Source organism: Pan troglodytes, chromosome 10, assembly GCF_028858775.2.
Source record: "Pan troglodytes isolate AG18354 chromosome 10, NHGRI_mPanTro3-v2.0_pri, whole genome shotgun sequence".
Taxonomy (NCBI): domain Eukaryota; kingdom Metazoa; phylum Chordata; class Mammalia; order Primates; family Hominidae; genus Pan; species Pan troglodytes.
Window position 1 is genome coordinate 96,919,618 of NC_072408.2, and position 26,175 is coordinate 96,945,792.

General features: G+C 36.5%; 1 long non-coding RNA gene across 2 annotated transcripts in view; it reads left to right on the plus strand.

The window, feature by feature from the left end:
* The window catches only part of LOC100613094 (uncharacterized), a 404,311-nt gene extending 385,444 nt beyond the window's left edge, over positions 1–18,867 (plus strand). The window contains exons 6-9 of one of the 2 annotated variants that reach the window (XR_010148103.1): positions 7,310–7,448; positions 13,165–13,336; positions 14,324–14,411; positions 16,095–18,867. This is a non-coding gene — a long non-coding RNA (uncharacterized LOC100613094). The remainder of the gene's footprint in view (positions 1–7,309; positions 7,449–13,164; positions 13,337–14,323; positions 14,412–16,094) is intronic. The other variant, XR_010148104.1, reaches the window with a different exon arrangement.
* Positions 18,868–26,175: the final 7,308 nt, after the last annotated feature.

Genomic DNA, 26,175 nt, shown 5'->3' on the forward strand with positions numbered 1-26,175 from the left:
AATATATATGATACATGAAATATATATTATATAAAATATATATGATACATGAAATATATATTATATAAAATTTATATGATACATGAAATATATATTATATAAAATATATATGATACATGAAATATATATTATATATAAAATGTATATTATACCTGAAATATATATTATATATAAAATATTTATTATACCTGAAATATATATTATATATAAAATATTTATTATACCTGAAATATATATTATATATAAAATATACATTATACCTGAAATATGTATTATATATAAAGTATACATTATACCTGAAATATGTATTATATTTAAAATATACATTATACCTGAAATATATATTATATATAAAATATACATTATACCTGAAATATATATTATATATAAAATATACATTATACCTGAAATATATATTATATATAAAATATATATTATACCTGAAATATATATTATATAAAATATATATTTTATGTGAAATATATATTATATAAAATATATGTTATACGTGAAATATATATTATGTAAAATATATGTTATACGTGAAATATATATTTTACGTAAAATATATATTATACGTGAAATATATATTATATAAAATATGTATTATATGTAAAATATATATTACATAGAAAATATATATTATGGATAAATATATATTATAGATAAAATATATATTATAGATAAAATATATATTATAGATAAAATATATATTATAGATAAAATATATATAATATATATGTTTATATAAAGACAAATGGCTAAACTGTTTAATATGTCCAGCATGGTCTTGTAGAGGATGAGCTATTTACAATTGAGTGAACCCTTAAGCTTAAGTACTCTAAAACCCTATATATTAATCTATCATAGTACTTTTCACAGTATTATCAAGGTATATTTAGTTGTTCTCTCTTACCAGATTGTAAGCTAATGAGAGTGTCCATTTGTCATTATTACTATTATTTTATAGTCTAATTATATCACTGTGTTGTATTTAATAAACATTTGAACAGGGAATTACTCCTCTCAAGAATATTCTTCCAAGGTAAGAACCAGTGTCTTGTATATGCCCTTAGTCTTTGAAGTTTCTGGTTTATATGTTACATGTACATGCATAATTGAAAGACAATTTATCTGAAACTCATTCCTTAGATTATTACTAAAGTTTGTAGATCAAGATTGTAAAGTCCTTCTCATATAACTTTTTGTTTCAGAAGTGAATCCTGGTCTAGTCTACTTTGAAGGTAAAACCTTATATAAAAATATGATCATATTAAAAACCTAGACAAATTTTTAGTATGATGAAATATTTCTAATCTCCAACAGATGGCCTGCTTATTTGAAGTGTTATTTGGTAATAACAATAGCTAACATTTACTGAGTGCTTACTATTCCACATTTTAACTTATTTCACCCTCAAAACAACCCTATTGTGTAGATACTGCTGTTTCCCTCCTTTACAGATGGGAAAACTGAAGCAAGGAGAGATTGGCCATAGTCTCACAGCCGGTAATGGGTAGGTCAGGGATTAAAATCTAGCAGTCTGAATTCTGCTACACTTACAGTGTAGTCCCTCTTAACTTTTACATTATTACAGAACAATAGAAAAAATAACACTCCACACAGATCATTGGAGCTCATTAATACCATCATCTTTGATTTCACCCAGTAATATTTTAATTTAGATTTTTGAAGGTTAAGGCACTGAAATATTAGTTTGGGGCCTAAAGTAAGAACACAGATAAAGACATTTATATTACATTTTTATTTCTCTGAAGTAAAGCTCTTAGTAATTGGTGAAATTAGGTATGTTTTGGGGGTTAGAGAACTCTTGAAAATAATTTCATTGTGAGTATCTCTGCTGAATATCAAAATAGTAAGGAAAGTCCTGACATAAAATAGAGAAGTTTGAAGTTGATGATCTATGTTTCATAAGGACCGCTTGGTTTGTGCCGTGGCTTAGCTAGTAACTTCAATGCAAGGTTTTCAAATGTGTTGGGCACATTTTACATATGAGAATAATTGAGTTTTGGATTAACTGTGGTTTAAAATGTATAATCACATAGTTTCTATAATGTTTTAAAAAGTTAACAATTTATAAAGATCAAAATGTTGTAGCCAAAAAACTAATTCCTTAGGAATGCTGGAAAGAAATCTGCAAAGATTAGAGTGTTATGTTCAGGGTAAGGTGCTTTCAGTGCAGGGATAGGTTAGGCTGCTGTGAATTTCCAGAGTGTCCACTGGAGAATGGGGCTGAGATGCAGAAGATCACTGCAAAGAGCAGATATAGGTTCAGATTTTGTGAAGTCTGAAGCTTTTATTAATAGGAGAGGGACATCATTAAAAAACAAAATATAAATTTTAAGTGCAAATGACAAGAGTAGTTCCTAAGGCCTTGGACAGGGCATATATGAGGGGAATGGATGCTCTTGTATCTTAAGGTAAATTCACCCCCTGGAGATTTAGAGCTTGGAAATGGATCATCACTGAGGATGAGAAAATCATCTATCATTGTTCCAGTCCTTGAAATAGAAAGGAAGCCTCTAAACTATGTGTCAGAGCCCTCATTGAATGGCAGTGGCGGGGGTGGGGTGGGGTGGTGAATAAATGGTAGCTTTCTACGTGGAAAGAACAAGGAAGGGAAAGAGGACAATCATAGTAATGTCTATCATGTGTAGAGCATGTGTCAGGCATGATACTAAGCACTTTATTTATGTATTTATTCTTCCTAGCAGGCAATGAGCACTTTTATTTTACAGGTTAGAAAAAAACCACAGAGAAGAGATTTAGTTACTTGTCCATGACTACACAGCTAGGAAAAGGCTGGAGCATGGCTTCAAACCATAGCCTCTGGGGCCTGAGTCCACATCCTTAACAATCACACTCGCCAACCATAATATAAATTGAGCAGACAAGCCTAGGGGAAAGAGAATATTGACCAGGAAGGTAGGGGACTAAACTTCTGTAAATTGCAGTGGAAAGTGAGAGGACAATTACCTTAAAATATTTTAGAGGAACAGGATGAGGAGTCTCCTTAGTCAGCTCCCCGGTTTTCACACCACTTCACAGCACAGATTGGAAATTATTTATTTATTTGTTTCAGCATTGCATATTGTTTCAGCACTGCATAGACAACATTGCTCCTTTACTTGCTTTGCTTTGGTGAGAGAGAAGCTGGAGAGTCACCTTGGATATCCTTAGAGGAATTAACAATTCTCGAAGCACTAGAAAATCTTCCCATTTTACAAAGATAATGGTGCAGGCGGATGTAATCTTTCCTGAGATGTAAATATTGTGTCTGCAAGTAGTAGGACAGGCAGGCAGGTATATCATTGGAAAAGTGAATAATGATCTTATGCCTTCTGAGTTTGAGGGTCTGAGGCTTTCTGGAGGCAAAAAACTACACTGAACAAGCTGAATGATAGCTTTGTTCTTTTTCAGAAAGGGAGTATGATTAAAAAAAAAATCTTGTTATATAAATCTTAAAAGGAAAACCTGCTGGGCCCTGATAGTGTGCAGATCACTGGGGGCAGAGAATAGGGTGTTGATTTAGGTCTTCAAGGTGAAGGTGCATAATCCATTAGTGTCAGGCTGGAAAATAGACCCCCAAAAGATATTCATGTCTCATCCTTGGAACCTGTGAATGTTAATTTATATGGGGGAAACAGGGGCTTCTTGAAGATGTGATTAAGAATCTTAAGATGGGGAGATTATCCTGGATCATCCAGATGGGTGTTAAATGCCATCACAGGTATCCTTCTAAGGGGGGGATCAGATGTAGAATACACACACACACACACACACACACACACACACACACACACACACGCACACACTAGGAGAAGGTGATGTAAACAGAGAGGCAGATATTGGAGTGAAGCAGCCACAAGCCAAAGCTCTGGCAGCCATCAGAGCCTGGGAAAAGTGGGGAACGGAGTCTTCCTTAGAACCTCTGGAAGGAGCACAAGCCCACCAACACCTTGACTTCAGCCCAGTGAAACTGATTTCAGATTTCTGGCCTCCAGGACTGTGAGAGAATATATTTCTGTTGTTTTAAAACACCAAATTTATGGTAATGTGTTACAGCAGCCACAGAAAACAAATACACCATTTCTGTCAAAGAGACAGCCTTGGAGGGAGAGGAGTCATTCTCCTGAAGTTTTCATGGTGGCCTGTTTAGGGTCCTGTATCTGCAGAGACTTGCCTTATCTGTCAGATTATTAGGACTTGTCAATAGTCTTGTCTGTCCAGTTTATAAGGCTATGTGTCCGTAACTGTACTGTGTGGCAAAGAAAGGTGAACACAAGCGAATCAACCCAACCCCATGCTCTGACTGCTTAGACAATCCCATCTTAACTGTCATTGTGTGATCTTGGGAGTTAATCTTTTTAAGCTTCCCTACTTCATAGAACTGGTAAGTGAGGAGAGATATAGAGCAGCCAGTTTGGCCCCAGCATCTATGCATGTTCCTTCTATCCTATGCTGACTTTCTAGTGAGCTGCCCGTTAATATGACAGGTGAAGGCTTAGGTTGGTGAATTAAGAAATGAAAGTTATATGACCTATTTACAAGCCAAGTTTGTGAAGACATTCATAAATGTTCCATCTGTAATTCTAATTTTGAATCAAGAGGCAAAAGCCATTTCCTCGAAAAGATTATTTATGTGTGCAGGGCTGAATGAAGCTAGGAATTTTTTGCTTAGTGTCCTTCTTCTGTTTTTTGTTTTCCATTACAAATGAATGTTTAGAGACACTCTGTTTTCCTTCTTAAATTTCTCTGTGAGTTAGTCAAAGAAGAGTGTGTTAGAAGAGCTCCCTTCACTAGCAATCAACATCAATTGTGACTCCAAATAGTACTTTAAATCCTACTTGTTCTACCTGCCACTCAACCAAAGGTTGTTTCTAGAGGTCACATGCCTCCACTTAATTACTTCCGTTCCTATTCATGCTACAGAATAGGAACTTACTGATCTGTCTGGTGGGCATTTTAGTTTGTATAAATTGAGATTCGAGAGTTCATTTGGATAAAATAAGATGCTGGCTAAAGTTCAAAGCAAACATTTGCTGATGCTTAAAACCACCTTGAGACCAAAAAAGTTTACACTCCCTGGTTTCTCTGGGGAGTAGGGTTTGAGAAAACCACAGACAGTAGTTATTCTTGGAAATCCTGCTACCAGGCAAATGCCATAGGGCAAGGGCCCAGAGAAGCTGAGCTTCTCTCCCATGGCTAAAGGCAGAGCTTATCCTGACTGGAATTGCTTGGTCAGGGTTTAGAATCCTTCCTGCTGATGGAGAGAGAGGAGGAAGCTGAACAAAAAGAAAGATGACTAGACTGGCTCTTGGAATTATATCCTAGAATAGCTGCCCAGTTTAGGTCTTCTCCTGATACTACTGACTTCCTGGAAGCCCTCTTTACACGTAGTCTCTGGTTATTCCTTTTTTTTTTTTTTTTTGAGATGAAGTCTCACCCTCTCACCCAGGCTGAAGTGCAGTGACATGATCTCGGCTCACTGCAACCTCCAGAAAACTCCGTCTTCTGGGTTCAAGCAATTATCTTGCCTCAGCCTCCCATGTAACTGGGATTACAGATGTGCACTACTGTGCCCAGCTAATTTTTGTATTTTTAGGAGAGACAGTGTTTCATCATGTTGGCCAGGCTTGTCTTGAATTCCTGACCTCAAGTGATCCACCTGCCTCGGTCTCCCAGTGTTGGGATTACAGGCGTGAGCCACTACACCTGGCTGATCCATGGTTATTCTTCTTGTGTACCCCTTTCTACCAGGATATATAAAGACAGTTGAAGAATGTATCTGCCCTGAAGTTTCTACTTAAAATAGGCTTTGGTGGTTTGGGATTAAAGACAATTTGTATCTCAGTTCACTTAGGATCTGGGATAAAAATTGAAGTGTTATAACTACCTGATAATATTGAGAATATTAAAGAAGTATAGTGTGATTCTTAATAAGTACCTTGACACCTTTCCTTCAGAGCTCAGGGTGATTCAATGGCCATTTTTCTTTGTGTTTTCTTTCCTGTCTCAGTCTGATATTACAGAGCAAGTTTATGTTCTGATTAGGAAAAACTGCAGTTCACTAAGATGCTATATTTGCTATTCAGTGAGTCATACTAAAAAGCCTCATGTTCTTAAATGACATAAGGAAATGGAATCAGGAGAAAAATCATGATCACAAAATGCACCATTCCAAAAATCTAGAGTGGGACAGAAAGATCAAGCATCTAAATGCAAACCTCCTTTGAACCGGAACTGCTATAACCAGGGCAGCAGATTGCTTGAGAATGGACATTGATTTTCCCAGGCAGAGGGTAAAGTTGTAAACAGTGGATTGTCTACTATTGAAGAACTCTTTCAACATGTTCAGTGCAGATCGGCTATCCTTTAATATTCAATGTACAGCACCATATCCACACACACTATAAATGTACATGAGCGTCAGTCATTTATCTCTGAATTTTCATGTCCCAACTCCAATACCTAATGTTTTAGAGATGCTTGGATGATTACATCATAAGGTCCTCACTCAATATATATTTTCACCTTTTTTTTCTTTTAATATACTTGATTTGTTTGGAATCTCCTTTCAGTTTTTTTTTTTTTTCCAATGTGGGCAAGTTTTTCAATAGGCTTTGGTATGGGGCTGCAGTGAACGGGAAATGGTTAAGCTGTGGTTACATGCTAAGTGACTGGCTTAGGGAATGAAAAAGAGAAAAGGGAGTCACCGATGGAGCCATCAGTCAGCCAACAAAGGTAGGAGTATAGCAGTGGGGAATAAAAACAGATCCAGAGAAACAGAAAAAATAATAAGTTAAAAGCCAATCTGAGTGTCACCTAATAAGAAAAGGAGGCTCATCTATGCATCTCAAGGCAACAATCCAAATAGGGAAGAGCCCAGAAATAGTTGATTGGATTTATTTTAAATAGTAAGGAAATAAGGAAATAGTAATAATAGAATAGGCAAATGTGGGCAAAATAATGAGATAATATACATATTGGTGTGCTGCTGGTGGATATTGTTGAATATTTAATACTATGTGAGCTTTTTGGGGCATGATAGTAAAGGCATGCGGTTATTGCAGCCAATTGGAAGCAAAAACTATCATAAGAGAGTAATGATTGTTGTTGATAGGTTTCTTTTTAAGTAGAGATACTATGATCAGGTTTATGAAGTGAGAGAAGACATCTGTGCTGACTGTACCAGAGTCTCATGACTTTGTATGGTTTGCTGGGGGAAATGGAAAACAACAGCAACAACAAAAACCTAACTTCACTAGCTCCTTGCTCTCTATTGCAGGAAATGCCTGAAAAACCAGATGGCACAAGTTACTCAGAAGAAATGAAAGGATTTTCCATAATTCAAATAGGAGGTGGAAGAGGAAGTGTGGGAGTAATTACTGGATTAAGATCACTGAAAGACAAGATTGTCTCTAAGGGTGAGTCCTTTGGTTGGTAAACTTCACATAGGAAAAATTCTCAAGTGGTTGCCAAGAGCTAACCTTCAAGATGAAGTACATAAACCTGCTGACAGGCAAATATGACTCTCAGGTTCATTTCAAACTGCCCATACTTATTAAAGCTCTTCATTGCTCTAGGTCAGGGAAAAGTTACATAGGGTCCCTGATTATACTTCATACTTCATTTCTAAATCTGAGTTCTGATGGGGTGTGTGTGTATATGTGTGTGTGTGTGTGTGTGTGTGTGTGTAGAGAGAGTAGGAATTCTGAGACCTGATAGTGTTGACTCTGGAGTTTGATAGGGATAATACAAAGAGAGAGGCATACAAGGAGGAACATAAAAAAAAAAATTGAAGACTAAGGACACACCCCTAGCTAGGAATACACATGACCCTTTTGCCACCCAAACCATACCATTGCCATTTGAATCACTACTTAACTAAATGGTAGAAAGCAATTACAGTAAGTGCTCAACTTAATCACTTTGCATCCATACAGAGACCCCTGGGGCTTCTCATAGATTTCATCACACAAAGTGTCCACAATTCTCTGCCTTGCAGAAATATGTTTCTTACAAGGATTTGTAGGTGGCTTTCCTACTAAATTTCTGGACTGTTAAACTCATTGTTCTATATTTCTGCTGTCTGCTGTTAAAAGGAGAGGCCAGCTCAGGTTTTGCATACTGTAGGAAGTTTGTTTTATCCATTTGGGAAATCAAGATCCCATCTTTATGGGATTAGAAATTGTGGAGAACTCATTCCCTCCAACGCCAACCCCTAGTGATCTCATTCTAGTGAGTAAAACCTCAGGTCAGTTGATCGTAAATGGATTTTTTTTAAAAAAGCTTAATTCAGGCTTTTATTGCTCTTGTGTTCAGTGGATTCATCTTGTGACTGGCTCCAGATTGTGCCCTTCTCCCATCCCACACCAAGCTGATTTGCAAATTCACACAATTGTTCCCAAGGAGAGAATAATTGATGACTCAGTATAAACCCATCACTACTCCTAGAAAATATAATTCATGAATGCATTCCTTATTCAAAAACATTTAGTAGCATTTCATAGGGAGGAGATCAGCATATTATCAGAGAAAAGATTCATGCCACATTTTGTTTAAAAATCTGTTTCATTACTTCACAGTCACACTTCAGTAGGCCAGGCTATAATAGTTTCTTCTTGGCCTTTGAAATGCTTCCTTTGATTCTTCTGCTTTATAGAGACTCAAAATGAATTATTCAGATACCTGTGAGCATTAAGAAAAAATGGCCTAATTTCTGAATAATGCCAGTATTACCTTCTTAGTTAGACTGTGGGAAGAATATGTGTTCCTTCCTCTCCCAGAAACACCTTTCCTAACCTTCTTTCCCCCTAATACATCCATTTAAAACTTCTCAGCCTTAGATTTTAAACTGAGATATAATTTTATCTGAGAGGGTTTTTCATCTCTCCTTTACATACCCAAATACGGTGTAAGTTGATCTTTCATCCTATAGAATTCTGTGCTCCTCCTCACAAATCCCACTTACCAAATTGCATTGTTAATAACGTGGTTACTTATCTGCATCTTTGCTTTAAAATGTACTTGGGGAGAGTTCCCTTTTAACCTGCATCCCCCAATCTAATGCTTAAACATAACAGGTGATCTAAGGATATCTTGGACAAATAGCTACCATGGAGAAATTCATGCCAGATACCATTCTAAATGTTTTACGTATTTAACTCACTTAAACTTTACAGTAACCTCATAAGGTATGTACCATTAACATTCCCAATTTCAAATTGGAAAAATTAAGGCACAGTGAGCTTTCATAATATGTTGAAAGTCTTGTAGCTAGTAAATGGTATAGCAGGGTCAGTTCCCAACAGGAAGAAGTGAAGGGTAGGCAAAGTGTAGTAGGTACGCACTATATATTCAATAGATCACACTATGGATTACCCACATTATCTAATAATCAAGGTTTGGAAGTATTGGAAGGCTTGTTTTTATGAAATGCTCATTAATGCATTCTACTTCATAAACTGAATGTTGGCAGTGGAATTTTATTCCATCAGCACATTTGCATATAAAGTTCTTTAAATTTACTTTTTTTTAAATGCAAAAAAAAAAAAAAAAAAAAAAAAGCAAATCAAACCATTTCCTCCCTAGTTTCGGCTGCAATCAGCAGTCATAAATCCTTAAGTGTTAAGTTATGTTATTTTTGAGAACTGATGTGACATGTCCTAGATTTCGAATGTAGATGCTGCAGAGGACCACATGAGTTTTTGAATAAAAATTGGTATATAGGACATAAACATTAAGGAAGCAGGTAGAAAGACACAGCTATCTGAATAGAGTCAGATCTGAACTACTGCCACCTAGTGATTCAAGTCAACCATCAGCCCCCACACACTCACAGATATACACTAATTAGAATAAGTGACTTTTGTTGTGGCTTCTTCCTCACTCCAAATATCCTGGTAGCAAACTCTTCCTGCAACATTTTAAGGCCCCCCTCACATGCTTTAAAAATTATGGTAAAAAAGGAGGACAGAATGGTAGGATTGGGAAAGACAAGGGTTAAATGACAGAAGAGACATCAATATAAGGCAGAAACACCAGAACAGTCGTGTAAATTAGACGAAGAAAAGTAAAGATCAAAAGTAGTGGAAATTAAACATTATTGGTAATAGAAGAAAATAGAAAAATTGATGCAAAGATAAGAGAAGACAGCATGAAGGAAAGGGGGCTTTCTGATTTGTTTGTTTTTAAGCAAGTAACAGAAGACGATAAAACAACCATATGTGGGATTGTGAAATCACCTAACATAAAAAGACAGAGGGATAGATAACACCAACAGAGATAAAGAAAAATGATGAATGAAAGAAAGTGAATGAACTGATAGCTTAATCTTGGAGGAGGGACTTCGAGTTTTTTGTTGTTTTTTAAGTAATAAAACCAGAGTGGCATATTCCTTGTTCAATTTAATATAATTGGAACTATCCAACGTCCTAGATGTACAACTCGTTTTCCTTGCCATTTTTTTCCCTCCTATATCTCCAATACCAATAGTCCTTCTTGATTTTTTTTCTTCATTAACAAAGTTTTAATTACCTTTTGGCTCCCTTGAGATACTTTTGAACTTGCACCTGGAATCATGGAAATGGACTGTATCCCAAACTGAAAATTTATTTAGGGAATTTTATTATTATGGCACTCTTTGCAATCAATCATATTGAGCAGCCACCCCTTAGCAATGTGCATTCAGGTGACTACTGATACTCAGGTATTGTTATAGTTTGCTGCAGGGTCACCTACATCAGCAGCAAATAATGACACCTAACATGTACTTCATTTCATGTTTTGAAAGCATTTTAATGTATGTGATATTTTATTTCCCAAAATATGGTGTTTGGAAGACAGGGCTGGTAGCATCAGCTCCTTTGATAGATGTGGCATTTGGGTTCTGAAATGTATCTGAACTTTTCCAAGTACTCGGCTAGTGAGTTCTTTGTCATCTGACTGTAAGTCTGGCAAATATGCTTTCATTAGCAGTATTTCTATTCTCTTTGAGAGAAGGGAAACTACTTTTCTTTGTTCCAAAGTAATATCGGAGTTTGAAGCCAGTGTGCACAAAGCTGGGAAGGAGGTGTTACTACCTCTTTTTTTTTTTACGGGAATCTCTTTGGAGAGAGATTGCTTTGCTTCCTCCTGAGGGACCTCATACATTTGAAGGGTTTCTGGCCAGGTTGGGAATGAATTTGAGAAGCCTTTACCTTGTAGGTTTTCCAACATCTTTCTACGATTTCTTCCATTTTCAGATTCTATTGTGCATTGCCATACTGAGAGTATTACTTCCTTTGGTGATATACATGAGTGCATATATATATTTGTAAAAAATCGATCATTTAAATCTGTTCGAATGCCTTATCTGTGCAGAGAACTGTCCAGAACGCTACAGGGTGTAGAACAATATGCAAAATACTGCTTCTTATTTCATGAAGTTATAAATTATATAGAGCATTAGAATTGCAGTTTGGATAGATATCCATTGATTTATATTTTCAATAAATAATTATCTGGTATCAGCTATGTATCAGGTCCTAGATGCTATGTGCTGGGGATACAAGGCAAATACCACCCTGTTCTTACAGAGCTTATTGCTTCGGGAAGGATGGCATGAACATTACTCTTGCTCCTACACTACAGCAGCTACTCATAATTGCTTATGGATAATTCCAGGTGTTTATTAGACTTAACTTTTTTTCTAGTTAGGATAAAGGTAGTCCTGTAGCAACCCCTTCAATTGGTGTACTTCTTTGCAACTTCTACATTTGAAATCTAGGACATTTACTTTTGGTTTTCAAAGAAGAGTATAGCTTGGCTTTTAACAATTTGTTTTCAGTCTGAACTGGAAAAAAATGACCCAGTTCATCAGATTTACCTAAAATGGGAGGAAACAGTGATATAAATTGGTACAAAAATATCTATTTAGTTCAACTTGATTTTCATGGATTTAGTAGCTTTTAGAGCTATAAGATTTCATCCAGTGTTCAAGTTTTGTAGACCAGAACACTGTTGAATGGATGAAAGGTAAGGGGATAGGAGGCAAAGGGACAAATTAAGAGAACTTAGCAATACAGGCAAGAGTAGTTAATGATTCACCTTGGTTAGCAGCTGTGAAAATTGAGAAAGATGTAAGTAGAAATAAGAGAGATTATGGAGGTAAAATCTGCAGAAATTAATATTGATTGTGAGAAAGGAAGGAAACGGAGAACATGCAACTACTGTGAGAATTTTTTTAGCCTGGTACTGTTACCAGAACTATGGACCACAGACAGAGAAGTTATTTGAAAGAAATTATAGCTAGACAGAAACTGCAGTGCTGTGTGACCTGACAACTTAAAAATAATATAAATAAGTCAGCAGGATGCCCCAGATGAATCTAAGCAGGGATTGAAATTTTGTAGCCAAGGAAACCTATTCTCTGACCACCAGAGGTCCGTGGGTATGTGTTCGTGAGTATGTGGGCTTTGGGGGTTTTGGCTGAAGAGGGAAGGAAAGGCTGGTGAAAATGCACTTGGAGAGAATAAATAGAGGACAGGATGGAGTTTCTTCTTTGGTTTTGATGCTACGACTAAGTTGATCTTTAATAGAAAGAGGGCAAGCAAAACCCATCAATAAAAGAAAGCAAGAAGAAGGAAGAGAGGGAGGGAAACCCTTCACTGCAATTGGAATATTCATTTAGTCCATGTGAAACTCACCCTGGGGACTCTCAGTAATATTTTTGTGTGTGGGAGGGGAGCTCTTTTGGGAGCTGAAGCTCTTTCATTAGTGAATGGAGACAGGAATCAGGAAATGTAAATTACTATTATTATTACAGTAGTCCCTCCTTATCCATGGGGGGTAGGTTCCAGGACTTCCAGTGGATGCCTGAAACCATGGATAGTACCAAACCATATATATATATACTATATTTTTTCCTATACATACATACCTGTGATAAAGTTTAGTTTATACATTAGGCATAATAAGGCACAGTAAGAGATTAGGCATAGTAAGAGATTATAAATTAATAGTATAATAGAATTATAACAATATACTATAATAAAAGTTATGTGAACATGGAGTATCTCGCTCTCAAAATATCTTATTGTACTGTACTCATCCTTCTTGTGGTGATGTGAAATGATGAAATGTCTCCATGATGATATGAAGTGAAGTGAAGTGAATGACATAGGCATTGTGATGCAGCGTTAGGCTACTACAGTATTGACCTTCTGACCATACATCAGAAAGAGGATCATCTGCTTCTGGTGATCTTGGATTATCAAGCTATGACAATGTTGATGGTTGCATGTCAGGAGCAGATAATATTGATGACTAACAGGTAAGTGGCACAGACAGCATAGATATCCTGGGCAAAGGGTGATTCACATCCTGGGTGGAATGGAGTGGGTTAGCACAAGAGTTCATCACACTACTCAGAATGACAAGCAATTTAAGAATTATGAAGTGCTTATTTCTGGAATTTTCTATTTAATATTTTTGTACCACAGTTGGCCATGGAATAATGAAACTGTAAATAGAAAAACTATAGAGAAGGTGGAAATTTCTGTATTATTAATGTGACTTTTTTAAACAATAGGGTGATGATTACTGGAGACATCTGAGCTTTGGATAAGAACCTTTGAGAGTTAAACTATTAAATCAACACACAATGAATCATAATAAAGATATAAAAATGGGTTTCCTGATCCATAGGACTGGGATATAACTTGACATATCTAACTGGATAAAGAAAATGTGGTACATATAGATGATGGAATACTAAAAAGCCATAAAAAGGAACAAGATCATGTCCTTTGCAGCAACATGCATGGAGCTGGAGGCCATTGTCCTAAGCACATTATTATAGGAACACAAAACCAACTACAGTTTGTTCTCACTTATAAGTGGGAGCTACATATTGAGTACACATGAACACGAAGAAGAGAACAATAGACCCTGGGAAAGTAGAGGGTGGGAGGAAGATAGAGATCGAAAAACTACCTATCAGGTACTATGGTTATTACCTTGGTGGTGAAATAATCTGTACACCAAAACCCAGGGATGTGCAATTTACCCATGTAACAAAGCTGCATATATACCCCCTGAACCTAAAATAAAAGTTGGAAGGACAAAAAATTTTAAATAACAAAAATAAATCTGTTAATTAAAAAACATTGATTATCTATGGAAGCCCGGAGGGTGGAAATAATATCCTTCATTGATTGAGTGCTCACGAAATGCCAGGAACTATGCTAAATATTTTACATAATTATCTTATTAATCCTTACAACCGGTATTGATATTTTTTTTTCACATGAGGAAACAGAAGACTGAGAAGAAAAGAAGCTTGCTCAAGGTCACATAGAGCTGGAATTTAAATTCAGATCTATTATACTCTTAAGGACTGTGGAAGGGTGAGTAAGAATAAGTCACATATTTCCAGTGTTTTGCCCCTGTGATCAAAATTACCCTTATTATGAAGATAGAAATGTCATCATATCTGGGCCCAACTACACTAAATTTTAAATCACCTGACTATGCCTTTTTATTCTGATTCTCTGATCTCCAATGAACTGTGTCTCTTGGAAAATTATTTGGTAGACATTGATCTTATGAATGTGGCAGTTGATTCCACCAATGAGCACAAACTCATTCTTAGTCTGCTTAAAAACTAAGATAATACATTGAGGACCAAGGTAATTTCACCCTATGACAACTCTGGAAAGGCAACTAAATGATATCTTCATTCATTTGCTTGTCCATTTGCTATTCTTCATGATTACTATGTGCAAAGCACTGTGCAAGTCATTGGAGATACAGTGCTATAACAAGAGTCATATTTTTATTGTTCTCAAGACCTAGTATACTAGGAAATAGAGACATGGAAGAAATCTTTGTTCAAGTAGTTAACTTTAATAATTATTGTGGGACCCAAGAAGAATTGCAGGATGTGATGTAGGTATGGAATAAGCAAACTTATCTGATATAGGGAATCAGAGAAAGTTTACCTGTTGAAATTTCTCTGCATTACATTTTGAATATAAATGTGTTTCTGATACCTCAATAGATTTTTGGGAGATATTGGGCTTTTAATTAAAAATGACCAGTAAGTGATCTAAAATATCTTCCTGGAAGTTGGGGGAGAGAGAGAGAGAGGGAGCACAAGCTAGAAAATAATGCTGATAGTTTAAATGGTGGGAGTGGATGAAAGCAGATGCAAAGAGGAAATGACAGTCTTTGGGACACCTATCCTTAGAGGGCAGGAAGAAATTGAGAAACCAAGGAAAGTAAAGTTATAAAGTAACCAGAAAATAAAAAGTGCTGGCATAGTTCAGTATCACAATATTCAAAGGAAGATAAGATTTAAAAGAGGCAGGAAAGATTGTCACCAGGATCAAAAGCTATGGACAAGAGACATAGATTGAGGGCAGGAACTGAAGGTTGTGGTAGAGATTACTGACCTGTAATAGACCCATTCTGCTCTTTTCTTTTATAAGCAAATGGATTCCTGATTCTTAGCTGAGCACAAGGTTGCCCAGTAAAAGAATTTACATATATCCACCTATTTTGCATCTTTATGGGCCATATGAATAGTTCTGACAAATTACATAAACAAGAAATATTGAGTGGAGCCCCTGGTAAGTGCTACTCAAAAAAGGGGAACCTTTCTTTCTTACTCCCTTCATTTAGTTGGTTGCTTGGAATGTTGGTGTCATGCTAAGGTGTCCAGCAATCATGGTAGGCCCTAGAAGATGGATACTACATTCCTAACATTACAAGGACCTTGAAGAAGTTATACATCTTTCCCTTATTTTCTCCATCCTCAGTGAAGGGGTTAGTTTGAATAAGAAAGAAGAGGGCTCCAATAGAAATTTTGAAGTGTGTATAATGGTGAAATATTGAAGAAGAAAATAAGAGCCTTTCTTCCATTTTTCTGACCAAATAATGATGGAACTTCCTGTCTTCTTTCACAGTGAGAAAGATAATATAAACTATTAAAAATATATCATTCTAGATCTTACTCTGTAACCTATTATTAAATTTTTGAAGGTAGCATTTTCACTTTTCTCACCTGTATGTTTCTCCATGGTGTCTAGCAGAGGCTATGTCAAATTGCAGAAACTTATCTATTCTCCGTGACCATGACTCCTGGCCATAACTGAGTGGATGGTGGATAGGACACCCGAGCCAAGTTGGTGCAATCATATTGGCTCTTTCAGGATGTTGGAATTGGGATTTAGAGACCTGTGACTTATATGAGTATACTCGGGAGTTATAAGGTAATGGCTGTCCTGTATGTACATAGGCAGAGACAACAGGTATGGAGAGAGAGAATGATAAAGCAGCCATATAGAAGAAAGACAGACCATGTGTTCCTTGAGAGAGAGAGTGTGTAAGAGAGAAAGGTAGAGGTAGGTTGGGAGAGAGTAACAGAGAGAGAGAGAAAGAGAGAGAGAAAATGATAAAAGAGTAGCTACTTGGATTTTTGATCTGTCTCCAGGCCTTCTGAGGCCTGCTTCCATTTCCACATACCATCATTCAAGATAATCTCTGTGATGAGTCTTTGTAACTTGCACACCAAAAAAAAAAAAAAAAAAGTCTTCATGCATGATAAATTATTCCGTGCAGTTCCACAGAGATCTTCTAAGGGAAAGAAAATATAAGTCCACTTAACCCAATCTCAGAATGGCCTTATTTTAGTTTTGTGATGGTTGCTAGTGGTCCAGAGTATTTTTCAGGTTCCAAGGGAGACATGGAGATGTGGGACTATTCAAACAGCTGGAACTTGAGGATGTACTTGGGGCTATAGTTAGAGGTGATGATAGAAGTGAAAAAAGTGAATAAGATGCTCAACTTTTAATTTTACAAGCTCAGACACTCAAGAAACCAAAACATCGTGAATGGAAAAGAAAAGATAGGGTACATTTCTAACTTTAAAATAATTATAATCTAGGTAGAGAAAAGTAAAATATACACATATGCACCCAGAACTAAATGAGTGCTACAGATTATAAGCATTATAAGATATAAAGAAGATAGCTATTATTGCTGGGCTATTGTTTTCAGGTATTAATAACGTCAGGTTTGGCTTAGGCTATAAAGGATAACTTTGCTCTCACAATGGAAAATGTAGTGACTTGAGGTCAGCTTTTCTACTTACTAGATATGTGACTGTGATCAGTCACTTTACCTTTCCAATTTCACAGCAGTTTCCTCCTCTGTAAAATGAGGGCTGTGTATTGGATTCATTAATTCATTCAAAACATAAACTTTCAGTGCCCACTGTAATGTACAGAACTAGGAATACTGCATAAATACCAGTCTTCTAAAAAGACTGTCACTCTGATGTGTCTATGAACAAAAGACAGTGGGAGGCAACTAAGCTGCCTACAGGTAAAGAAAAACTCCATTGAGACCATGTTTGGATGAATAGGAGTTGTTAGGTGAATCCGATAATGATGGAACCTTCCGGAGAAAGGGTTGCATAGATCATTGCAAATGTTTCTTGTAGCATTAATATTTTTCTTTGCTTCTGCTTTGTTTAGAGGAGGAGGAAGGGAGTGAACAAATGTTGGGTAGGAGTTAAGCGTATGAATTGAAGAGAAGATAGAAGGAAATAATTTCCTGGGCTTCTTCAAACCCCTAAAATGTATTCAAAGTGAATTCCATGAAGGAAAATACATGAAAAAGCAGATAATTAAAACCTCCTTTGCCTCCTCTGTATTTCTGTCTTGTATAAGATCTTAGAGATACTGCAAAAATGATATAATAGGATTCATGTCCCTCATAGACGTTTAGGACTCCCATCCAGAGGCAGTGTGTGGAGTGCTTAAGAATTTGAGTTTTGAAGACAGATCACATGCTAGCTAACACCACCACCTACTAGTTGTAAGATCTTTAAAAAGTTTAAACTTTTTTGTGCCTTTGTCTTCTCATCTGTAAAATGGAGATGATAACAATAGCTACTTCCTCCTATGGTGAGAATTAAATGTATTAAACATATAAAGTGCCTAGAACCAGCACATAAAAGCACACTGGCATTTAAAAATAATAGCATATTAGTTATTATTACCTATTATTCCATAGAGAGTTCACCACCGAGGTGAGGTAATGGCAATATGCCTCCCTACATTAGTGAGTAACCTGAGGGTGCTTCCCTGTGCCTGGTCTTCAATAGGGATGGCTTAGAATTTGCTTATTTAGTCATGATACAAAAGTATGTCCAATGAGGCCCTATTTCAGGCACGGTGAACTATATGAAAGCAGAAATAAATAAACCGTGAAGTACAATATTCCAACACAAGGCAGTACATTTTAAATATAAAACAAATATTTAGGAGCTCAGAGGAGGCAGATGTGACAGCTGCCTGAAACATCAGGGGACACTTCTTGGGTGGCATGGGAAGTGTACAATGACAGACATCATTTCAGGGATTTAAGTCAGGATTTGCCTCAGCTGGTTTGCGCACCCTCTTTGCATTCACAAGCCTTTCTTTCATCTCCCCTGAGCTTTTAGAGCAAAATCTGATCCAGAGACTGGGGATGCTGGAGGAGCGTCAAGGCTGGGAAAGTAACATGCACTGTGTTCGCAATCAACAGAAAAGATATTTTTAAACAAAAACAATTTTCCAAGTTTCCAGGAAGAGAAACAAAAGGCTTTTCTAAAATGAAAGAAACTGTTCTTCTCATTCTGTGACTTTTATGTCACTTGGACAACAAGCCAGTGCTTAGGAACGGTTATTTTCCTGTCGACATCGCTGCATGGATACTTCTTAGAAGGACATAACAGCATTAGCACTCAGTCCCAGGTTCTGCTCACCCTCCAATGGCAGTCGTCTTCAAAAACAATAAAGATATCTGTGCTTGGTCTCTCTGTCTTGATTACACTGCAGGCACAACCTGTGTGGGGAAACAATATCTTGGATCATACTGAAGGTTCGCACAGATGGAACATTAGTGGGAGGGGTTGCCAGCTACTTCCCTGCCAACTTGTTAGTGCTGGAGACATTATCCTCTTATTTTGCCAGTTTAATAGAAGATCAGTCGTAAAGATTCACTGTAGGCTCAGCAACATAATTATTATCTATGGTCTCTGCATTAACTGTGAGAAAACATCATAGTCTGAATCTGCCTAATTTCAAATGCCAAGCTGTGCCCACATTCAGCCCACAACTGAACCTGAATACTCAATATATCCTTAGCATTGCTACTGTTGTCATCATGGTGGATGTTAAGTACAGGTTTGCCCAAGCTATGATGTTTAACTGTTGCCTTACTGCTTCTGTATTTCTTCTGTTTCCCTGACCCTTTTCAACACCAGCCCCATGCAATTTAAAACTATTAAAAAGGTAAAAATCGGTGTCACATTTAGTTCTGCTACTCAGTACAGAAGTGCCAAGCCCCTGCAAATCTGGAAAACAAACTCCTTAACAGATGGGCCACATAAAGTTTACAACATGTGCAATGTGGGAGGTAGTATGGCTCTGGGCAAGAAACAGAAGACTGGAAGTTTGGGAGCTCAGGGTTTTTGAATTTGCTTTTGCTTTTTGTTTGTAGGCAGATCACATAAGCTTATATCCTTCAATTCTCTCATATGACCTGATATCTACCTTATAAGTGAGTGAGTAATAAGAAATCAGGCATTTTTTTTCCTAATATGAAACAGTATCAAAATACTATTGCTCCTGCTGGGATCATGTGCAACTGGTAAATTGTTAATAAAACGTGTCAGCAAGATCTGGAAAAATCCATGATGTAATCTTAGATCTAAAAGACAGTTCTCTTTTATTGAGGACAGGTATATAACTAATGAGATGTTGTTACTGATAGAAAGGATGTTGCTAGCCTTAGACAAATCTTTGAAAAAGGTTGGATTGTGATTTCTAAATCTACACAAGCAAAATACCTTTGGAGTGGCCTTTCAAACCTGACATGTTAGAACAATTTTAGAACCAAATTCTTTTGGACTGAATTTGATAATAGCCTAAAAACAGAGGTTCTCAAACATAAATGACCTATTTAAAATTATAAATATCTGAGACTCACCACCAGCCTGTGATTAAGAATCTTTGGAAGCACAGCTAAGAAATGTTTAGTTTGAAAAAGTCCCCTAAATTATTCCAATGACTAGTTGTACTTGGGCATTATCATAATTCATAAAAATATATAAATCAATATGAAAGTTTTTGAACAAATTAAAGTTGACTAAAATTCCAAAGCCAAAGAAAGAAATATGGAAATTGTCATTTAAGAGGACAGATAATTGGCATAGGAGAAAATAGAGAGAGAGGAATGCTAAGAAGAAAAATCCACAGTTCAGTCACAAGGAAGAGAAAAAAAGCAGCCTTTGACAGTATGTCTTAGTCCACTTTCTGTTGCTATAATTGAATACCACAGACTGGGTAATTGTTTAAAAAATACATTTATTTCTTACTGTTCTGTAGGGTGGGAAGTCCAAGTTCTAGGGACCATATCTGGTGAAGGCCTTCTTGCTTGTAGGGACTCTCTGCAGAGTCCTGAAGTGGTGCAGTGCATCCGTGGTGAGGGGGTACATGACAGGCAACCAAAATCTATTTTACAACAAACCCACTCTCATGATAACTAACCTACTCCCATGATAATCCATTAATACATGAGCCCTTTAGTCCATGAATCCATGAATGGATTAATCCATTCATGAGGGCAGAGCCTTCATGACCTAATCACCTCTTAAAGGCCTTACTTCTTAATACTGTAACATTGGGGATTAAGTTTCAATGTGAACTTCAAAGGAGACAAAAATTCAAACCATAACAGAATAATAGGGGTCCTGAAGGTGAAAGTGGAAAGAGAAATTTATCAGTGTGAATGGAGAAAAATCTCTGCAGAGACTCAAAATATATGTGCCACCTTCTTTATAGAACTTCTCACATTTTGCTTCTACTTTTGCAGCATGTCCAATTTACAATCCATTTTCCAATCTGAATTCAGAGTTCACTTTTAAGAATTCAAATATGAATCATAGTTCTGGCTTGTTTAAAGCACCCGGTAGCACTCTTATGTCATGCAGAATCAAATACGAAGCATTGTCCTGTATAAGCTGATTTTGCCATACCTGTCCAGCTAAACTTTGCTTCACTTACCTGATTGCTGTTTTCTTTGTAGGCACACTGACCTTTTGCCATTCTTGAGATACACCAAATTTCTTTCTTTCCATCTGGGGCCTTTGAACATATTATTTTTCTAGTAAAATTTCATTCAGCACTCCTCCAGCTCTGCCCACTGCCACTAGTCAACTGCAGATTTCTGGCCATCTCTTACATCAGAAATGATATGTCATTACTTGGAGAGGACTTCTCTGACAATTTAATGTAACTTAGGTCCCTTCATTGTAATGACAAGTTACCATATATTTTCTTGATAAAGCTAATCATAAGGCCGGGTGCATGCCTATAATCCTAGCACTTTGGGAGGCCGAGGCAGGTGGGTCACATGAGCCCAGGAGTTTCAGACCAGCCTGGGCAACATGACACAACCCCATCTCTACAAAAAATACAAACAATTAGCCAGACATGGTGGTGCATGCCTGTAGAGTCCAGGAGGTCAACATTGCGGTGAGCCTTGATGGTGTCACTGCACTCCAGCTTGGGTGACAGAGCAAGACCCTGTCTCAAAAATCAAACAAAAAGCCTAGCCGTAATTTGTAACTTTATATTTACTTATGATTATTTATTATTTGGGGAATTACTATTTTATTGATTATATTTGTACACTGTCATGGTGTACATTTGGTATTTTGTTACATGCATATGATGTGTAATGATCAACTCAAGGTATTTAAGATATCCATCACCTCAAGTGTTTATCATTTCTATGTATTGGGAAGATTTCAAATCCTCTCTTCTAGCTATTTTGAAATATATAATATTTTGTTGTTACTTACAGTCACCCGACTCTTCTGTTGAACATAGGAACTTACTACTTCTACTTAAGTGTATATTTTTGCCCATTAACCAAAATCTCCTTATTTCCCTCTCCCAACTACCACAACACACACCCTTCCCAGCCTCTAGTATCTATCATTCTACTCTCTACCTCCATGAAGATCAACTATTTAAGCTCCCACATATGAGTGAGGACATGTGATATTTGTCTTTCTGTGCCTGGTGTATTTCACTTAATGACCTCCAGTTCCATTCATGTTACTGCAAATGACAGGATTTCATTCTTTTCTTTTTTTTTGGCCAAGTAGTACTTCATTGTGTATGTACTACATTTTCTTTATTCAGTCATTTATTGTTTAACACTTAGGTTGATGCCATATCTTCGCTATTATGAATAGTGCTGAAATAAACATGGGGATGCAGGTATCCCTTTGAAATAATAATTTATTATATAATATATTATTTTATATATAATAATTGCATTGATATATATCCAGTAGTGGAATTGCTGGGTATGATAGTTCTACTTTTAGTTTTTAAAGAAATCTCCATACTGTATTCCATAGTGGTGGTACTAATTTACATTCCCATCAACAGTACAAAGGAATTTCCTTTTCTCTATATCCTAACCAGTATCTGTTGTTTTGTGTTATTAATAACCATTCTTACTAGGGTAAGATGATACCTCAATGTAGTTCTAATTTGCATTTCCCTAATAACTACTGATGTTGAGCATTTTTTCATATACCTGTTGGCCATTTGTATGCCTTCTTTTGAGAATTTTTTATTCATATTCCTTTGCCCACTTTCTAATATGTTTATTAGTGTTTTTTGATGTCGATTTGTTAGTGTTTCTTGTATATAACGGAAATTAGTCTCCTGTCAGATGAATAGTTTGCAAATGTTTTCTCCCATTCAGTTGGCTGAGTCTTCATTTTGTTGATTGTTCTCTTTGCTGTGCAGAATCTTTTTAATTTAATATAGCCCAGTTTGTCTATTTTTTGTTTTTGTGGCTTGTGCTTTTTAAATATTTCCTGTAAAATCTTTTATTTTTATTATTATTATTTATTTTAAATTTTTTATTTCCATAGATTTTTGGGGAACAGATGGCATTTGGTTACATGAGTAAGTTCTTTAGTGGTGATTTGTGAGATTTTATGTACCCATTTTTACCTAAACCAATGACCTATAATTTTTCTCCTGTTTTGCTTTTCTAGTAGTTTTATAGTTTTAGATCTTACCTTTAGGCTTTTAATTCATTTTGGGTTGATTTTTGCATATGGTGAGAGGTAGGGGTCAAGCTTCATTCTTCTGCATATGGTTATCCAGTTTTCCTAGCAGTATTTATTGAAGAGGATGTCCACTACTCAGGGTATATTCTTGGTGGCTGTGTTGAAGATCAGTTAGCTGTAACTGTGGATTTTTATCTGGGTTCTCTGTTCTGTTCCATTGGTCTCTGTGTCTAGTTTTATATCACTATTGTGCTGATATGGTTTAGCTCTGTGTTTCCACCCAAATCTTATGTCAAATTGTAATCCCCACATGTTGGAGGAGAGGGCAGGTGTGAGGTGATTGAATCATAGAGGTGGACTTCCCCCTTGCTGTTCTTGTGATAGTAAATGAGTTCTCACAATATCTGGTTGTTTAAAAGTGTGTAGCACCTCCCACTTCACTCACTCCCTCTGTCTCCCTCTCTGCTGCTGCACCATGGTAAGACATACTTTCTTCCTCTTTGCCTTCTGCCATCATTGCAAGTTTCCTGAGTCCTCCCCAGCCATGTCTCCTGTGGAACTCTGAGTCAATTAAATCTCTTTTATTTATAAATTACCCATCTCAGGTGGTTCTTTATAGCAATGTGAGAATGGACATTGCTTACTGTTTTGCTTACTAGACCTTGTAAGATATTTTGAAGTGAGGTAGTGTGATGCCTCCAGCTTTGTTCTTTTTGCTCAGTATTTCTTTGGCTATTCAGACTCTGTTTTGGTTCCATATAGATTTAGGATTGTTTTTTCTATTTCTGTAAAGAACGATGTGCGTGTTTGATAGGAATTACATTGAATCTGTAAATTGCTTTGTGCAGTGTGGTTATTTCAGCGATATTCATTCTTTTTATCCACAAGCAAGGGATGTATTTCCATTTGTTTATGTTATTCTCAATTTTGTTTCTTTAGGGTTTTGTAGTTTTCCTTGTAGAGTTCTTTAACTTTCTGGATTAAATTTACTCATAGGTGAATTTTGTAGCTATTGTAAATGTGATGGCTTTATTTATTTTTCAGCAATTTTATTTTTAGTATATAGAAGCCTTACTGATTTTTATATGTAAATATTGTATCCTGCAACTTTACTGAATTTATCAGATCTAAGAGTTTTGCTTCAGTATTTTTAGTTTTTTTCTAAATATAAGATCATGTCATCTAAAAACAGGAACAATTTGACTTCCTCTTTTCTAGTTTGGATGCCTTTTATGTCTTTTCCTTGCCTAATAGCTTGGGCTAAGACCTCTGGTACTATGTTGAACAGTAATGGTGAAAGTGGGCATTCTGTCTTGTTCCAGTCCTTAGAGGAAAACTTTTTAGCTTTTCCCCATTTAGTATGATGTTAGCTGTGAGTTTGTTATATGTTACCTTTATTTTTTTTTATTTTTAAATTTTTTATTGCTTTTGGAGATGGAGTTTAGCTCTTGATTCCTAGGCTGAAGTGCAGTGGTGCAGCCTCAGCTCACCGCAACCTCCACCTCGTGAGTTCAAGCAATTCTCCTGCCTCAGCCTCCCAAGTAGCTGGGATTACAGGCATGTGCCACCATGCCTGGCTATTTTGAATTTTTAGTAGAGATGACGTTTCTCCATGTTGGTCAGACTGGTCTCAAATTCCCGACCTCAGGTGATCCACCCGCCTCAGCCTCCCAGAGTGCTGGGATTACAGGCGTGAGCCACCACCCCAGCCTATGATGTTACCTTTAGTATGTTGGGTTATGTTTGTTCTATACCTGGTTTGTTGAGAGTTTCTTTTTTTAATCAGGAAGTGACGTTGGATTTTACCAAGTGCTTTTTCTGCATCTATTGAGATGATCATGTAGTTTTTGTCTTTCATTCTGTTGATATGATGTAACACATTTATTGATTTGCATATGTTGAACCATCCTTGAATCAACAATGAAATCCAACTTGATCATGGAGTATTATCTTTTTGATGTGCTGTTGGATTTGGTTTGCTAATAATTTGTTGAGGATTTTTTGCATCTCTGTTCATCAGGGATACTGGTCTATAGTTTTTTTGTTGTTGTTGTGTCCTTTTCTGGTTTTGGTATCAGGATGATGTTAACCTCATAGAATGAGTTAGGGAGAATGTCCTCATCTTCAATTGTTTGGAAGAGTTTGAGGAGATTTGTTTTACTTCTTAAAAGACATGGAAGAATTATGTGGTGAAGCCATCTGGTCCTGGTCTTTTCTTTGTTGAGAGACTTTTTATTACTGATTCAATCTTGCTACTAGTTGGTGGGCTGTTCAGGTTTTCTTTTTATTCCTGATCCAATCTTTGTAGGTTGTATGTGTTCAGGAACTCACTCATTTCCTCTAGGTTTTCCAATTGGCTGGAGTATAGTTTTTCATAATAGTCTCTAATGATCTTTTGTATTTCTGTGGTATCAGTTTTTTTTTTCTTTTTTTTTGAGACAGAGTCTCACTCTGTCACCCAGGCTGGAGTGCAGTGGTGCAATCTCGGCTCACTGCAAGCTCCACCTCCCGGGTTCACGCCATTCTCCTGCCTCAGCCTCCCAAATAGCTGAGACTACAGGAGCCTGCCACCACACCCGGCTAATTTTTTGTATTTTTAGTAGAGATGGGGTTTCACCGTATTAGCCAGGATGGTCTTGATCTCCTGACCTCGTGATCCGCCCATCTCGGCCTCCCAAAGTGCTGGGATTACAGGCATCAGCCACTGAGCCTGGCTGGTATCAGTTTTTATATTACCTTTTTTGTCTCTGATTTTGTTTATTTGTGTCTTCTCTCTTTTTTACTTAAGATTTGTTTGTGGTCTAATGTATGATAAATCCTGGAGAGTGTTCTATGTGCCGATAGGAGGAACACATATTTGTAGTTTTGGATAAAATTTTCTGTAAATGTCTATTAGGTACATTTGATCTAAAGTCTAATTTAAGTCCAATGTTTCTTTGTTTATTTTCTGTTTAGATAATCTGTGTAATGCTGAGAATGTGGTGTGGAAGTCACTGACTGTTACTGTATTGAAATATATCTCT